This window comes from Pseudophryne corroboree, chromosome 2 (genome assembly GCF_028390025.1).
Source record: "Pseudophryne corroboree isolate aPseCor3 chromosome 2, aPseCor3.hap2, whole genome shotgun sequence".
In the NCBI taxonomy this organism is placed as follows: domain Eukaryota; kingdom Metazoa; phylum Chordata; class Amphibia; order Anura; family Myobatrachidae; genus Pseudophryne; species Pseudophryne corroboree.
In genome coordinates, this window is record NC_086445.1 from 995,112,162 (window position 1) to 995,131,188 (window position 19,027).

The 19,027-nt window shown below is 44.5% G+C and overlaps 2 protein-coding genes across 5 annotated transcripts in view; one reads left to right on the forward strand and one right to left on the reverse strand.

The window, feature by feature from the left end:
- Positions 1–18,861, reverse strand: part of DNAJC28 (DnaJ heat shock protein family (Hsp40) member C28) — a 43,232-nt gene extending 24,371 nt beyond the window's left edge. For 2 of the 4 annotated variants that reach the window (XM_063956473.1, XM_063956472.1), the window contains exons 1-2: positions 18,222–18,861; positions 13,015–13,065 (exon numbers count right to left, since the gene is read on the reverse strand). The gene's annotated coding sequence lies outside the window, so the exon portion shown is untranslated. Of the gene's footprint in view, positions 1–4,623; positions 4,722–13,014; positions 13,066–18,221 lie in introns of those variants that run through there. The other 2 variants (XM_063956475.1, XM_063956474.1) reach the window with 2 other exon arrangements.
- LOC135050211 (trifunctional purine biosynthetic protein adenosine-3-like) overlaps positions 13,601–19,027 on the forward strand; it is an 82,263-nt gene continuing 76,836 nt past the window's right edge. The window contains exon 1 of the mRNA XM_063956471.1: positions 13,601–13,668. The gene's annotated coding sequence lies outside the window, so the exon portion shown is untranslated. The remainder of the gene's footprint in view (positions 13,669–19,027) is intronic.

Sequence of the window (19,027 nt, forward strand, 5' to 3'; positions counted from 1 at the left end):
TTGATGAAGCCAATTTAGACACCACATCATTTGAAAAGAACATGTGATTGGATGTAGCATTAGGAATTTAATCCCGTCCTAACCAGTGATTGTAAACCCCTGATGAAGTCCTAACGGACGAAACGCGTTGGGTTTCGCAGTATTGGGTCAAAAAAGTTACCACCACAAGCATCTGGTTGGATACACGTCCTTTTCAAGTTCTGATTGTGATTACCTGACTATAAATTCCTCATATCAACTAAAAATGTCTATGTATAAGATTGTGAAATCGTTTTACTGAATTTTTAGACTATTGTATCAATGTCGAATTTTTAGGTTACAAGTACCTTTTATTTGTGTATAAATAAAAACCTTTTAAATATTGTTAAATATTATTAATCTAAAGGCTGATTGGCTCCCATGAGAACCTTTTTACTCCATATCTATCTTTGATACCTTATCTGACAGAGGGTATTTCTTATTGGTTTGAGACTAGTGGTAAAGCGCAGAAAAGGGTTACCTCTTGTTTTGTAATATATATATATATATATATATATAATATACTGTATAATAATAATAACGGACCTGGTGGACACTGTCAGCAGACTGCTAAACTAGTATGAAGAAAAAAAAAAGCCACCACAGGTATACAATGTAGATGGATGGATACTATAGTATAGTATTATATTACTTATGGACGACGAGTGCACTGACGACACAGAGGTAGGTACAGCCGTGGCCTACCATACTGCTATATATATATATATATATATATATAATATACTGTATAATAATAATAACGGACCTGGTGGACGCTGTCAGCAGACTGCTAAACTAGTATGAAGAAAAAAAAAGCCACCATAGGTATACAATGTAGATGGATGGATAGTATAGTATTATATTACTTATGGACGACGAGTGCACTGACGACACAGAGGTAGGTACAGCCGTGGCCTACCGTACTGCTTATATATATAATATACTGTATAATAAAAATAACGGACCTGGTGGACACTGTCAGCAGACTGCTAAACTAGTATGAAGAAAAAAAAAGCCACCACAGGTATACAATGTAGATGGATGGATAGTATAGTATTATATTACTTATGGATGACGAGTGCACTGACAACACAGAGGTAGGTACAGCCGTGGCCTACCGTACTGCTATATATATATAATATACTGTATAATAATAACGGACCTGGTGGACACTGTCAGCAGACTGCTAAACTAGTATGAAGAAAAAAAAAGCCACCACAGGAGTGTTTTTCAGGCAGACAAACGTATACTGGACTGGTGGTCACTGTCAGCAAAACTGTGCACTGTACTCCTGCTATAACTGCTCCCCAGTCCCCACAATTAGGAAGTGTGAGCAGTGCACTCAGCACAGATATATGCAGCAGTGCAGCACACTGAGTGAGCACAGATATGGTGGAGCGTTTTTTTTCAGGCAGACAAACAACGGATTAAACTCACTGGTGGTATAATCAAAACCCTGCACTGTACTCCCTAACAGCTGCTCCCCGTCCCCAATCCTCCCCACAATTATAACTAAGTCACTCAGTCTTTACTCTTTTCTACTATAACGGAGAGGACGCCAGCCACGTCCTCTCCCTATCAATCTCAATGCACGTGTGAAAATGGCGGCGACGCGCGGCTGCTTATATAGAATCCGAATCTCGCGAGAATCCGACAGCGGGATGATGACGTTCGGGCGCGCTCGGGTTAACCGAGGATCCGAACCCGCTCATCACTACCATTTGACCATCACTAATATGATTAGGCCAGGCATGGTGTGATTGTGTATATGGCAGTTGTTTCCGATGAGCTGACTGGTTGACAATTATTTGGATCTTTCATGTACAAAATCTGTAAGTGTGCCCAGCTTTGGATATGACCTAATTGATGGACACAATATCAAGGTGTGGGGTATGAGTTACCTCCTAAGTACAGTACCTTCTCTTCACCTCTCATATACAGAAATATGGCTGACAGGATACTAGTGATTGGCAGCGGTGCCTGTGAGGAAAGTCTCTGTCAGCAACTGGCGCAATCTGTTCTTGTGAAACAGGTGTTATTTGCACCAGGGAATGAAGGCACAGCTGACAGCGGAAAGGTGTGTAAATCAGGTAGGTAGGGTGCTATCTTTAATACATTATTTCATGTTATTAATATAAACTAGCATATAGACCCAGCATATGCCAGGTCACCTCTGTCCGATCCACCCCACCCACCCACTCGGTCTGGTTCCACCCCTCACAGTGCTGCAGCTACTCATCCTGTGCCCCTTCCCCTCCTCCTTCCTCTATGTCCTGCCCCCCCCCCCCCCCCCATCTGCCCCGATAGTTAACCTGCTTCCATCATTCGGTTCTCCTTGATGTAAATGATTTGTGTGCAGATGCAGGGTAATATAGGCACCAGTGGGGTTGGTTTATTGATAGAGAGCGGATACAGCTGTACTCACTGTTACATGAACACTGGTGATGGAGCGGAGCACCAACTGGTGAGTGTATGCTGCAAATGGGCAGTGGTGCAGGAGCCATCTCAAGATGGCTCCTGCAAATGCTCAGTAGAGATTTGGGTGGCCATCTTGGGATAGAACATGAAGCCTCCCTGGAGAACAGGAAGACTTGAGTTTGCACAGTAGTGCAGTACTCTTTCAACTCTCATCTCCTATGTCTCCCCCATCTACCTAGCAGTGGGAGCCGTTGGGGGATTACCCAGGCTTCCACTGCACGCACACTGAGGAGACGGGACAGATCTTCTGCAATGATTATATAGCTACTGTTATACATTTATCAAGAGTATTCAGAGCAAAAATCGGATTGCATTGAGTCACTACCAGATATCTGGGCTCTGCATCACTACAAAGAAGGAATGCTGAGTGTTGACCACAACCAAGTCATAATATGTTACTTACGCAATCTCCTATAAAATATTTTCAAATTGAGCAATACTGTTTATATAAGATATGATATAGTTCTAATAAAACCAAAATATATAACTTTAGAAAAGATTTAAAAACATTTAATATATATTTTCAATGTTTATATTAGTTGTTTTCTGCAAAGCAATTTATAGTATCGGTTTCTGTGGGTTTAGTATGAAATACCTACAATCAAAATCCCGACGGGCAAAATACCGACAACAATTGACCGACGGTCAAAATCCCGACAAGGTTAAAATACCGACATTTAAAATACTGACAAGGTCAAAATACCGACATTTAAAATGTTGACAGGTCAAAAAGTCGACACGTGTTTTCATTATTTTTTGTGTGTATGTTGACATACTGTAGGTCGACATGGACACCGTATAAGTGATCCGCGTCTCCTCTCATGGCTCGCGGCTTCGGCACGGTGTCTTTCGGCGCTCAGCACACTATTATATTCCCCCTCCAGGTCCACTGGGATGGTGAAGTATGAACAAGTCGGTTTCAATGAAAAACGCATGTCGACTTTTTTTTAACCTGTTGACAGTTTTAAATGTCGGTATTCTGACCTTGTCTGTATTTTAAATGTCGGTATTTTGACCATGTCGGTATTTTGACCGTGTCAGGAATTTGACCGTCGGTCAATGGTTGTCGGGATTTTGATTGCAGGTAAATTGACAGCTTTCCGTCTCTGACAGAAATATTCTCTAAATGGGGAGTAAGAACAAAATGGAATTAAACTGTACTAAAATTGTGTTAAATAAACAATATATTCTATTAAAAAAAAAATCTATTTAAAACCCCAAAAAGTCCAATAAAGCTATTTCTTAATGTGAATTAAGCAAACCATCATAAATGATTTCTCAACTGCAAAGCAACTTTCAAGCTTCTTTACAGCTTCAAACTTTTTTAAACTTTGAAAACTACTTTTAGCAACAATTAAATTTTAACGCCACTCTTAATAGAACAAGGGGGTCATTCCGAGTTGATCGCTCGCTGCCCGATTTTTGCAGCGCAGCGATCAGTTAAAAAATGGCAAAACTGCGCATGCGTATGCACCGCAATGCACATGCACGTCATACGGGTACAAACAGCATTGTTGCTGTGCAATGCTTCTAGCGAAGAATCCATTCGCACAGCCGATCGCAAGGAGATTGACAGGAAGAGGGCATTTATGGGTGTCAACTGACCGTTTTCTGGGAGTGGTAAGGAAAAGGCAGGCATGTCCAGGCGTTTGCAGGGCGGGTGTCTGACGTCAATTCCGGGACCGGACAGGCTGAAGTGATCGCAGCGGCTGAGTAAGTCCAGAGCTACTCAGAAACTGCAAAAAACTTTTACGTACCGCTCGGCTGCACATGCGATCGCACCCTTGCAAAGCGAAAATACACTCCCCCGTGGGCGGCGACTATGCGTTTGCACGGCTGCAAAAAGTAGCTAGCGAGCGATCAATTCGGAATGAGGGCCAAGGTGTATTTATAAAACCCACATACAGTAAGCAAGTAAAAACGGACGTTCAAAAAAATATCTGATCATATTTCATTCCATTTGAAGCCTTCTACACTTTTATGAATAACCCCCCCCCCCCACACACACCCCTCCCCCAAGCAAAAGTTGGCAATCTATGAATAATTAAGCATCACACAGAGAAATAGAAATGTTTCAATGATGTGTATAAATTGGGGCAGTTTAATTCTTCTTTGTGTTTTTCATACCGCAGCGGTGCTAACCAGTAATCCGTCCATCCTAAAGCAGTTCTGCAAAGACCACAACATCGGCCTCGTCGTAGTCAGCCCCATTTCTCTTCTCACTGCTGGTAAAGTCATTGATTATATAATAACAGCAACTCATACTTCCGATGTAGTGAGCATGTTTTTATCTTGAGCTTTTTCTAGGGAAAGTATAAGGCTATGGACAGCAGAGTTTTATTATTAGATAAATATACTGTAGATTTCTCCAGAGCCCAGGAAAGCACCCATCTCATACTCTGGTAGGATTATGTATCAGGCTGGACACCTCCTGCACGGACAGAGTTAGAACGTCACTTCAAGTTTCAGCACATCTTTGCTTTAGGACCAACCTTCTTGTTAGATATGCATATTAATGATCATATTATCTGATTAGATTACTAATTATTTTCTTCAAAGCTGCAATATATAAGGACACCACAAATGGCTCTTGTTTAGGTATACTTTTAGATCACGTGTTTTAGTAGAGCTGATGATGAAAGAATGTACCTGATCTGGTAAAGTTGTGAGAGAGATAACTGGTGAGAGACAAAGATGCCACATGCTTGGGAACTAGTATGTGGGGGTAAGGATGCATGCTTTCAGACAGTGTGATCTGGAAAAGCCATATAGGAACATCAGATTCCATCACTTTGTCTTGCTATTCAGTTCAGTCGCTTCTGCTTCGTAATTATCTAAAGATTAACTGAACGCAGAGCCGGCCTTAGCTATAGGCAGACTAGGCATTTGCCTAGGGCATTCAAGCAGTATCTCATGCTGGAAGGGATAGTCTGCAAACTAACTGTTACTTTCCAAATGTATTCAATCAGTTCTTGTATACACTGCTGTTTACATTTATCAAATAGAATGCACACTCCCTTGAACTCCCTCCGACATGCTTGAATGCCCCTGACTTGTGAGACCTTAGACAGCAGAAGCCAAGTAACTGCAATTCCTGGACCTGTGACACTTTCACTGACTATGGGGGTAATTCCAAGTTGATCGCAGCAGGATTTTTGATAGCAATTGGGCAAAACCATGTGCACTGCAGGGGAGGCAGATATAACATGTGCAGAGAGAGTTAGATTTGGGTGGGTTATTTTATTTCTGTGCAGGGTACATACTGGCTGCTTTATTTTTACACTGCAAATTAGATTGCAGATTGAACACACCACACCCAAATCTAACTCTTTCTGCACATGTTATATCTGCCTCCCCTGCAGTGCACATGGTTTTGCCCAATTGCTATGAAAAATCCTGCTGCGATCAACTTGGAATTACCCCCTATATCAGGTTATTACTGGATGGCTCCTTATGATACCACATGTGTATTGTGGAAGACTGATCCACATAAATCTGACATCACCTATACTGCTTGTGCACATGGGGGAGGGGCACCCTGGTATCCTGTGTCCCTTATCCTTGTGCAAACCCCAGGTGTCTGCAGGGATATAACATGGGCAGTGTTCTCCCCACACTTTATTTCTCAGTCAGTCCATGCCATAAAATTCCCCTGTCATCCAGTACTGTAACATAGTCAGAAAGTTGCGTTGCGTTATTTACTAATGTGGGGCATATGTGTAAGGTGAATTGCTGTTGTGGAAATATGTATATTATGGGCATTACTAATGTGGTTCATATGTGTAAGGTGCATTACTGTCTGGAATTATGTGTATTATGGGCATTATGCAGGGTTGAACTAGCCCACAGGGGCACAGGGCAAACCCCTGGTGGGCCCCACTGCCTGAGTGTTGCTGGGTCAGATGCAGAACTAGCGGCGATGATAGGGGGCACCAGCCAAAATTTTGCCTAGGGCATCAAATTGGCTAGGGCCGGCTCTGACTGAACGGAATGTTTGTGATTTCCTCATCATATCTTCAGGTGTTTTGCCAATGTGTGATCTAGCAAATGATCTTTGCTGTGGTTGAACTTCCACGCTGGTAGTTTCTGGTTCACATTTATCACCAGCTGCTGGCATATTTGCTCTCCATGTCAAAATCCAGCTTTTCTGTAACTTGTGCTGTCTCTTTAAATACAGCATCTCTTGGCTTGATAAGCCTCCTTGTAATTGGATTCCATAATCTGTAGCCTTTACTCTCATCACAATAACTGAGCATTATGTACTTTATTGACTTTGAATCCAGCTTGCGTCTTCTTTCCTTTGGTACATGGACATATACAGTATTCCCAAATGTTCTTAGGTGTTTGACACTTGGTTTTCTGTTTGACCAGGCCTCATTTTTTGTTATGTTCTTTAAGGCAACTGTTGGAGAACAATTCTTTAAGTAGACTGCTATAGACATGACTTCAGCCCATAACTGTTTCTCTAGGCTGGCCTCCATCACCATACACCTTGTTTTCTCCACCAGTGTATGGTTTGTTCATTCACTAACACCGTTCTGCTCAGCCTATGAGTATGGCAAACCACTGGAAATATGGGCAGATTATCGAGAATGCATACACACTGCACGATATTGGGACCTTTTGGCTGATATCTTATAGCATTTGTGGACTTTTTTTGCGACTCTGTTTTATCACCAAAACGCTCATGCCTACACACTACACAATACAACAGGTCAATCACTTCATTATTGGTGAATAGGTCTAATAATTGTAATTGTGCTTCAGGCTCAGTTTTTCTGATAGTGGGCTCAAATAAGGAAACAGGACCTCACGCTCGTGCTGAAGAAATTAGCAAACTGCGCTGCGCGAACATAACTGATCTTATCCTGGTGAATTCTAGTAACCTAAAAGGATCCCTAGCATTTCTCCGACGTCAGCAATTACCTAGTTTACCTTCTGCAAATGTACAGAACCATTAATGCTTATTTTCATTTTGCTATGCATGATTTGCTGGGCAGAGCGCACCTAATGTCTGTACTTCATTTCCATCTTCAAGGACTCATCGATGATCTGTCAGGATCTGGAGTGAGGTGTTTTGGTCCCACTGCAAAGGCAGCTCAGCTGGAGGCTAACAAGAGTATCGGCAAGGATTTTTTGCAAAGACACGGTATCCCGACTGCAAGGTGGAAGTCCTTCACTGACCCTCACAAAGCATGCAGCTTCATCACCTAGTAAGATGCTGGTGTTCGCTTCATAACCAGGCTAGAGTATACAAAGTACTGTAACTATTTACTAACCCACTGATGGGGATGCAGTCAATTTAATTACAATCCTGACGGTCAAAATAGCGACATCATTGACCAACGGTCATAGGGGGTAATTCAGAGTTGATCCCAGCAGCAAATTTGTTAGCAGTTGGGCAAAACCATGTGCACTGCAGGGGGGGCAGATATAACATTTGCAGGGAGAGTTAGATTTGGTGGGTTATTTTGTTTCTGTGCAGGGTAAATACTGGCTGCTTTATTTTTACACTGCAATTTAGATTTGTTTGAACACACCCACCCAAATCTAACTTTCTCTGTACATGTTATATCTGCCCCCCCTGCAGTGCACATGGTTTTGCCCAATTGCTAACAAATTTGCTGCTGCGATCAGATCTGAATTAGGTCAAAATACAGACATTTAAAATGTCGACAGGTCAAAAAGTCGACATTAGTTTTTATGATTTTTTCATAGAAACCGACTTGTTCATACTTTACCATCCCAGTGGACCTAGAGGGGGAATACAATAGTGTGCCGAGCGCAGCGAGGCACAGCCCCCGAAGCATGGTGAGCACAGCGAGGGGACATGGTACACTTACACGGTGTCCATGTCGGCCTATGTCAACACACAAAAAGTATGAAAACTTGTCGACTTTTTTACCTGTCGACATTTCAAATGTCAGTATTTTGACCTTGTCGGTATTTTAAATGTCGGTGTTTTCATCTTGTCTGTATTTTTAACCTCGTCGGTATTTTAAATGTCGGTGTTTTCATCTTGTCTGTATTTTTAACCTTGTCGGGATTTTGACATAATGAATAAGATGCAAAATAATTTGCATATATGAAAATGACTTTGCCACTTAGCCTGTGATTGCAGATGATCTAGTGTATGCTCTGTCTGCCTGCTTGGCTGACATATAAGATTGAGTGAATAGTGATTGGGATACGGTTGGTGTAATAAGCAAGAAAATATATATTTCTAAAGAATGATATAGTTTTCTAAATTCTGAAGGTGTATCATATAATGTGCTCATAATATTTAATTTTATTTCCTATTAACTTCCCCTTGATTCTGGACATCCCCATTATCTGGGAAGTCTTGGGGGGAGGGTGCTGCTGCCATGACCCATGGCTAGACCTTACACCTCTGGTGCTGCCCAAGTGGGGCCACTAGTACCAATTTTTCCAGGGCCGCTTTTTGGGGGTCATTCCGAGTTGTTCGCTCGTTATTTTTTTTCGCAACGGAGCGATTAGTCGCTAATGCGCATGCGCAATGTTCGCACTGCGACTGCGCCAAGTAAATTTGCTATGCAGTTAGGTATTTTACTCACGGCATTACGAGGTTTTTTCTTCGTTCTGGTGATCGTAATGTGATTGACAGGAAGTGGGTGTTTCTGGGCGGAAACAGGCCGTTTTATGGGTGTGTGCGAAAAAACGCTACCGTTTCTGGGAAAAATGCGGGAGTGGCTGGAGAAACGGAGGAGTGTCTGGGCGAACGCTGGGTGTGTTTGTGACGTCAAACCAGGAACGAAACTGACTGAACTGATCGCAGATGCCGAGTAAGTGTGGAGCTACTCAGAAACTGCTAAGAAGTGTCTATTCGCAATTTTGCTAATCTTTCGTTCGCAATTTTGATAAGCTAAGATTCACTCCCAGTAGGCGGCGGCTTAGCGTGTGCACTGCTGCTAAAAGCAGCTTGCGAGCGAACAACTCGGAATGAGGGCATTTGTTCCCAATCCGCCCCTGGACACACATGTTCCCAATGAGGAGAAATGAGACCGTTGCTGCAGGCAGCAAGTTTGGGAGGAAATGTGCAGTTTATTAAGTTTACAGCAAAACATTTTCTTTTTGGAAAAAAGAGCTATTACAGCATACTTGCCCACTCTCCCGGAAAGGCCGGGAGGCTCCCGAAATTAGGGTGGCACTCCGCTTGCCCCCCCCCCCCCCGCCGCACCACGCTCTCCTCCCGCTGCTCCCCACGCGCCCCACCACTTTCAGCCCGTTAAACAGAAAAAAGGGTCGGGGCGATGCGGCCACGCTAATTCGCGTCATCGTAGCCCCGCCCCTTGCCCTGCAATACCGCTATTGTGGGCATTACAGAGCAGGGGCGTGGCTATGATGATGCAAACTCATGACCACGCCCCCGTACCGCCTCCTCCACGCCCCCTCTTGTGTGACCTGGCTGCTCCCTCCCGGAGGGAGCAGCCACAAAGTAGGTAAGTATGTATTGTGTATTGCTGTTGCACACACCTGTCCTGAATATGACATTACACTACAGACACAGCAGGGAAATAGCAACACGTTTCAACAATCTCCACTCTCAGGGAGAGATGTACTAAGCCTTATAGAGTGGAGAGAGATAAAGTACCAGCCGATCCGCTCATAACTGCCATGCTACAGGCTGTGTTTGAAAAATGACAGCTAGGGGCTGACTGGCTGGTACTTTATCTCTCTCCACTTTATCACTCTCCAAGGGTTAGTACATGTGCCCCCAAGCAGCAGCTTTCAGAAACTCCAATATACTTATATAACTGGAGTAGTGGTGAGTGGTGACACAGGGCCGGCTCAGGGTCTTTGAGCGTCCCGGGCAGGCCTTAGGGGGCGTGGCTTCATACAGGGGGCGTGGTCAGTTACGCCCCCTGTACAGTAGAAGCGCCTCTGAAACGATGTGCGGTGCGCGATGACGTCATCGCGCACCGCACAGCAAAGGTCCTCTCCACGAAGGAAAACTAGACGTCAACGCGCACCGCACATCATTACAGAAAAGGTCCTCTCCACGAAGGGAAACTAGAAGCGTAGCGTCTAGTTTCCCTTCACAGCGGGACAGCGGGCAGCGGCAGCAGGGGGCACAGCAGCAGCGGATCTTGCAGTGGTGCGGCGCCCTCCGGACGGCGCCGGCGCCCTCCGGAAGGTGGCGCCCCGGGCAAAAGTCCTGCTTGCCCGTGGCAAGATCCGTTACTGTGGTGACAGAACAGGTAACACCAGCCCCATAGCAAAAATTTGGGTTGGGGTCTCTCTCCTGCCCATGTGCTGTCTGAGGAAGGCTCCCACTGTGCATTTGTCTGCTCAGGAGAGGCTTCCATACTTCTGTTTGAGAGCAGAGCAGGGTAACGTGGGCCTCAGAGGGGAAGGGGCAACCTGGCATTGCTGGGCCCTCCCTCACCTTTGGGTCCCTTGCATTTCTGGGGAATGGAAGCAGCAGGAAGCCACTTAGTGAGCGTTATACCCCTTTTCCACTGCCGCAATAACTCGTTATTGCCGGGTTCACACAGGTTGCGTCTTGGTGCAATAGGTTCCTTGAACAATAACCCAAGGTCCAGCTGGACACGAGAATCTGACTTGGGTAGCTACCAGGATCAGACCCAGGTCACCCGATCCGGGCAGTGGCGCCGAGAGACGGGGGGGGGGGGGGGGGGGGGGGAGAGAAGGTACAAATTACCTGGGCTCAGGTCTAATAGAGGGGCCCAGTGGGGCCCCCGGGCTTCCTCCCCCTTAACTTGCTGCAGCTTTTCTCCTCAGCCCAGCACACACTGCTGTGTGCTGGGCTAGTGTGTGGCCATGGTGACAGTTAAAATACAATTTTTTTAGTATTTTTTCTAAGGCTGCATGGCCACGCCTCGTGTGATTAGGCCACACCCCCTGAAAAGTACCTGGACCCAGCCAAGCTATCGAATGCCCTGGATCCGGGTTACGCTAAAAACCTGTGGAGAGCCGGCTCTCCGTCGTTGTGAACAAGGGCGTTTTAAAGGAGGAGGGGGCCCATGTACAGACTCTCCCTCCTCCCCCCTCCCCGACTCTGGGTGGGTCCCCTCCTTCCCACAATCGCAGTCATCTCCGGCATTATGCTGGATCCTAGTGCGCATGTGCAAGTTTCCGGAAACATGGTGCCCGCCATTTTCCGGACACTAATACCGCCCATTTTGGGTGCGATTTTTGATGTGGCTGCAGCGCCCGGAATGGAATTCTGGAAAGGTACTGTAAGTATAAAAAAATTGCACCCATTATAGAAACGCCAATGGTTGTGACACAGCTTGAAACATGGTTCAATTACTCGGGATCATCCAGCAGCACAGAGTATATCAGGAGATGAGTGATGTGTTAGTGAGGACAGGACTGCATGTGACAGGGGCAGTGACATGATGTGAGGAGAGGAATGGAGGCAGCAGGAAGTCACTGACAGTGAGTTATATAGTGGAAGTGGAAGAAAAAGGATCTCCCAGCAGCACAGAGTATATCAGGAGATGGGTGATGTGTTAGTGAGGACAGGGCTGCATGTGACAGGGCCGGGACATGATATGAGGAGAGGAATGGAGGCAGCAGGAAGTCACTGACAGCGAGTTATATAGTGTAAGTGGAAGAAAAAGGATCTCCCAGCAGCACAGAGTATATCAGGAGATGAGTGATGTGTCAGTGAGGACAGGGCTGCATGTGACAGGGGCAGTGCCATGATGTGAGGAGGGGAATGGAGGTGGCAGGAAGTCAGACTGAGAGTTATATAGAGGGAGGGGCACTTTCTCCCAGCAGCACAGAGTATATCAGGAGATGAGTGATGTGTTAGTGAGGACATGGCTGCATGTGACAGGGGCAGTGACATGATGTGAGGAGAGGAATGGAGGTGTCAGGAAGTCACACTGAGAGTTATATAGAGGGAGGGGCACTTTCTCCCAGCAGCACAGAGTATATCAGGAGAGAAGTGATGTGTTAGTGAGGACAGGGCTGCATGTGACAGGGGCAGTGACATGATGTGAGGAGGGGAAAGGAGGCAGCAGTATGTCACAGACTGAGAGTTATGTATTGGAAGGAAAAGGGTCTCCCAGCAGCACAGAATAGTAATGTGAAGCTCTTGTCAAATGCACCTCTACATGAAACAAAGTTTATACTCTCAGCTTGATTATACTGGAACCTAGACTATTTGCGTTACCCCATACAGATATTCTTAGTTCTTGTGCGTAAGCTGTAAAACTATTGCTGGTAAACAGATCATTTTGTGAACTGTGTTTCCTTGATAAAGTGCAGATTTCCCCGCTCTGGTAGTAAAGGCCAGCGCTGTAGCATCTGGAAGAGACTTGTACATCACCATGGACAGAGATGAGGCTTGTAGAGCAGTCCAGCAGCTGACACAAGTAAGTTCCTTCATTCACAGTTCAAAAAAAAAAATATTAATCAAATTGTGTGAATTTAGACTCTGAGCGGGTACCGACTGTTTCACAATTTCACAATATTTTGTTACATGGTTGTTAACATCTAAAAATCATAGACTGTGTGGTCACTTACCTCTGAGCTTATTTCCATTATCTATGGCAGGGGTCACTATTTCCTGAAATGCTGAATACAGTAAAGGACAAGGTTATGCCACTTCTCACAGTTTAACAAGTTATAATCTGTAGATGGTGACATCACTACGTAATAATTATATCATATTTTATGACACTGAATAGTTTTGACGTATTACACCACAGCAGACATGAACACCGAAATTGAAAAATGACACACAATAACAAAAAATATTGGTACACTGGAAATTTTTCTTTATAAATAAATGTTAACTGCTTAGGAAAAGTTAAGTACACATGAAAGTTGTTTCCAACCTTTCCACTTGTGAGCTGATCTAAATCATGTGAATTTGAAAAGATAATAGTCTGTGTTTACATTCGTATCACTATAATTCACGGTTCAGGGCTATAGAAACAGGTTTGATTCACTCTGCAAAACATTCAACTCTTTATCGCTGCCAAGAAGGTGCAATACTTAAATGAGGCTTTTTCACCCATCATCTTATATATCAGCTGTGAGAGCTCAATAAAAAGAGAATGCATACATATCTTGTTTAATGTAACTAAACATAAGTATTTTGCACAGGACTGGACTTTAGGACAATCAACTGCAACGTTAATTGTTGAAGAACGTCTGGAAGGGGAAGAATACTATGTAAGTTTAAACACTGTTTCAGTGTAATTTACCAGGATTTATTACACTATGGGGTACATTTACTAAGCAGTGATAAGAGCGGAGAAGTGAGCCAGTGCCCATGGCAACCAATCAGCACTGAAGTAACATCCATAATTTGCATACTATAAAATGATACAGAGTTGCTGATTGGTTGATGGGAAATTTCGCCACTGGCTCACTTCTCCATTCTTATCACTGCTTAGTAAATGTCCCCCTATGGCCCTGATTCAGCATGGGTTGTAGTTGTGCAAAAAATCGCACAACTACAACCCTTTACACTAGCATGCACGGGGACACCCAGTGCAGGGAAAGTCCGACCCGCATGCCTGGCCCTGGCTCTCCCCCCATCCCCCCATCCCCCCCCCCCCCCGGTAACATGTGAGCGCTTTGCTCAGCAGCCCGGCTGCGTAGGCAGACGGAGGGCCGCCATGTTTTGGGTCACAGTGACTGCGTTGTCCGGACTGTGCCCCCTAATTGGTGCGTCAAAGGTCACAAAATGCAGCGTCAATGCCTCGACCCCGCCCCCACCGCCAGGACTTAGACTGCAGTTTAAGACCTTGCACATGCACCGGTTTACGCACATGCACACGTGCACAAATTGCTGAATAGTCATTTCTGCACAATTGCGCCAACCCCCGTGCTGAATCAGGGCCTATGACCCAGGATTGGTCAAACATGTTATTGGTGCATACACTCCTGAAACTTCACATACAACTTTTTCCTGAAATCACTCGCTGAAGACTCTGTTACTGCCATTGGAAGGTTGCTCATATTAATAGACTTTCCTGAGTGCCACCTGTTACCATGGAAACAAAGTGGTCTGTACTGATTGTTTTAATTATTACATGTGTTGCTAGGGAGAGTATATTTACTTAAAACTCTATTTATGAAATGGCAGCAAGCGTGAGGGGTTATTCCTCTGCCCAGCATAGTAATTTAATTAGGCACTATCATCTGTGAGAGGATTTACTCTTTGTTGATAGAAAACAGCTGTCACATTGTTTGTCACGGAATAGTATTGGCCAGTGGTTCTGTCCTCAGGCCCCTAAACAGCTCACATTTTCCAGGTCACCCAGCAGGTGTATTCATTCTCACTGACACATTTCGCAGGTCACCCAGCAGGAGCACATATGTACTCATTACTTACTGACACATTTCCCAGGTTACTCAGCAGTTGTACAGGGGTACTCATTACTCACTGACGCAGTTGTACAGGTGTACTCATTATTCATTAACACATTACCCAGTCACCCAGCAGGAGCACAGGTGTACTCATTACTCACTGACACATTTCCCAGGTCATCCGACACAAGTACAGGTGTACTCATTACTCACTGACATATTTCCCAGGTTACTCAGCAGTTGTACAGGTGTACTCATTACTCATTAACACATTTCCCAGTCACCCAGCAGGTGCACAGGTGTACTCATTACTCACTGATGCATTTCCTAGTCACCTAGCATGAGCACAGATGTACTAATTACTCACTGACACATTTCCCAGGTCATTCGACACAAGTACAGGTGCACTCATTACTCTCTGATGCATTTCCCAGTCACCCAGCAGGTGCACAGGTGTACTCATTACTCACTGATGCATTTCCCAGTCACCCAGCAGGTGCACAGGTGTATTCATTACTCACTGACACATTTAGAAGTTGAGTATCTGCACACTCAATTATATATTACTGATATTGTGAGTGTATGTGAATCATCATCATACCAATACTGGTCTGAACCCCTTTTCCCCTATATGAGACAATGCTTAATATGGCAAGGGGGTGCTGTCAATTACAGTATGTAAACAATAAGGTTGAGGGAGAAAAAAGAGAAGAAACTGTATGGTTGACGCACTGGAAAAGAATGCTTTATTTTAAAACGTAACCTTTATTAGATATGTATTAAATTATGAATTATTACCCTAACTACAGTGAAACATAAGAGTTAAAATCAGACAGACTAACATATATGTGAAACCTTAAAGATAGGAAATTGTGAATAAAGAAATTTAAAAGGCGTGTCCGCGTGTATTCTATATGTATGATACTGATAAGATTATTATATCTATTCAAATGAATCCGAGAGGGTCAGTTTTGTCCTATGTATACCTATTTAACCACCAGGTTTATCTCATAGAAATTGGCCACAAATATAAAGGCTGTGAATATCACTCGGTGTATATGTACACATTAATTTCACTAGAGAGAGGTTTAGATACTGTATGTCGCTAATTATCACCATATGTCTTGGTATATTACATTCACGAACCAGGCTCGGCTGGGGAGTAAGTATCTCTTTCAGACAAGGTAAGTATTAGTTCGCATTCACTGTCTCAGCTGGAGAGTAGGTATCTCTTTCAGACAGGGTAGGTATTAACTCGCACTCATTATCTCTATTCATGCACAAATACACATTTTTGGGGCATGTGTGAGGGGAAAGGTTGTATTAGGGGGTATAGCAATCCCAAATCTCATGTGGACCTTTAAAGGATGTAGCAATCCCTAATTTTTATCCAATAATCCACATGTATTACCAACCTAATTATATTCTACATATTCCATTATACCAGACCAGCTTAAAATCTTTCTCTATTGGAATATTTTATTAATAAATATACAGCTGTGTCGTTCAAGGAGATTGTGCTCCTCTAGGAATATGTATCAACCCCATATATTATGACCATTATAGTGTTTCATAATGTGATTGTGCAGATGGTAACTGATATCTAAACACAGTGGTGCTAATAGAATTTGTAGCCTCCACAATTTCTACACTCTCCCAATGATGGCCCTCATTCCGAGTTGTTCGCTCGTTCTTTTTCATCGCATCGCAGTGAAAATCCGCTTAGTACGCATGCGCAAAGTTCGCACTGCGACTGCGCCAAGTAACTTTACTATGAAGAAAGTATTTTTACTCACGGCTTTTTCTTCGCCCCGGCGATCGTAATGTGATTGACAGGAAATGGGTGTTACTGGGCGGAAACACGGCGTTTCAGGGGCGTGTGGCTGAAAACGCTACCGTTTCCGGAAAAAACGCAGGAGTGGCCGGAGAAACGGTGGGAGTGTCTGGGCGAACGCTGGGTGTGTTTGTGACGTCAACCAGGAACGACAAGCACTGAACTGATCGCACAGGCAGAGTAAGTCTGGAGCTACTCTGAAACTGCTAAGTAGTTAGTAATCGCAATATTGCGAATACATCGGTCGCAATTTTAAGAAGCTAAGATTCACTCCCAGTAGGCGGCGGCTTAGCGTGTGTAACTCTGCTAAATTCGCCTTGCGACCGATCAACTCGGAATGAGGGCCGATATTCACTATATTGCTCAATCGATGCAAATAGCTACTTTTCAATTCTGAATATTTACCAAGTTGTTAGCTACAATGTAATAGGTTACACTCATATTGATTCAGTATTATATCAAATCAGATAGCCGCCATCTGGTTCTTAATGTTTTCTATAGTATATTATGACTATGTTCCTACAAAATTAATAACACATATGGTGCAGCTGATGTGTGCAGTGGTTAGCGCAGTGGTTCCCAAACTTTTGTGAGTCACGGCACCCTGGAGTGTCAGATTTTTTTTTCACGGCACTCCTAGGCCACAAGTTTCTTATTGAGAAATTTAGAAAAAAATATTAGATTAAGTAAATTATTTTTATATGTCATCCTTAGGGTCAGTTGTGTGGTGAGGGACAAGATTTGCTTCTGTATGTCCACATATTATTTAATTGGCAGCCACCAGCACTGGTTTTGCCTATTAAATTGACAATAAATAGTTTGAATTGGTCCTTGACAACCAACCTGAGGCACCCCTGCAAGTGCCTCGCGGCACCCCAGGGTGCCACGGCACACAGTTTGGGAACCACTGGGTTAGCGTATTATCCTGCATACACAGTCACTTTTCTCTTATTCAATACATTTTGTTCTTTTCAATAGGAGTCAGCCAATATCAGTATATAGTATTTAATACATCAGTTGCTATCAGTATATAACACTTAAAGTATTTCTTGCAAACTCTAGCGTTTGTCAGCATATGGTGTTCAGATCAGCAGCTGATGTCAATTTAAATGCTTAGAGTCTTTATTGATAGACTGATAGTAAGTATCTTATCCTCAAGTATGTAATATTGAGAGCATCAGCAGCTGTCAGCAGGTGGTGTTTGAAACATTAGTTGCAATTTGTGTTACTGAGTATCCTATCTTCTAATGCAAGCAGCCGAATACAGTTTCTCTAGTGCAGTGATTTTCAACCTTTTTCAAGTCGCGGCACACTGACCAAATTTTTTAAACTGCCAAGGCACACCATCAGTATCCCCCCCCCCCCCCAAAAAAAAAAAAAAAACACACACACATTGGCCCCCTATGGGGGAAAAAACACACACGGTGGGCCCCCCAGTAATTAAACAAATGCGTTGACCTCTGCAGTAATTCCACACATTAGCCCCCCACAGTATTTCCACACATTGCACTCCCACAGTATTTTCACACAGTGACTACCACAGCAATTAAATAAATACAAATTCACTGGCCCCTACCTGGGAGTCAGTGGATATGAAGCTCATTTCCCTCTCCCTGCCTCAGCCACTGGAGTTTATGCAGCCGGAGGAGCAAGGAGCAGCACGGGGTGAGACAGCCGGCAGGTGAGCGGACAGCTCATGTTTCCCTCTCCCTGCCTCAGCCACTGGAGTTTATGCAGCCGGAGGAGCAAGGAGCAGCACGGGGTGAGACAGCCGGCAGGTGAGCGGACAGCTCATGTTTCCCTCTCCCTGCCTCAGCGTCTGGAGTGCATGCAGCCGGAGGAGCAGCACAGGGTGAGACAGCGGACAGGTAAGCGGATGGACGGGCGGGCAGATGACATGGCATGCGCGAGTCACGCTGCGTGTCATAGGTTACGGGCCGCAGTCCAGCGCAGTCAAAAGCAGTGTGGGGATGGCAATTGGTGATGTCAGCGGCTAGGCATCGGGCATCTGTGGCGGCACATCTGAGAACCGCTGGCGGCACACTAGTGTACCGCGGCACAGCGGTTGAAAATCACTGCTCTAGTGGATAACCACCCTCATGATATAAGTATCTCTACGTACTATAGCAGAATATATCTAATACACATTTGTTTTATAACATGTCTAATACACGCGGGCACGCTCAGCCCTACACGCGTGTTTCACTGCACTGAACGGCAGCTTCGTCAGGAAGCAACACGAGCGCCTTCCCTGAGCGTAATTAAATCAGATTTGTCTCATCCAATCATCGTGTTGTGAGTGGTCATGTGCAGCCGCCGGCCAATGGGCCGCGGTCACGTGATTCCATTCTCCAATCACAGCCCACACATCACGGTCTGTGT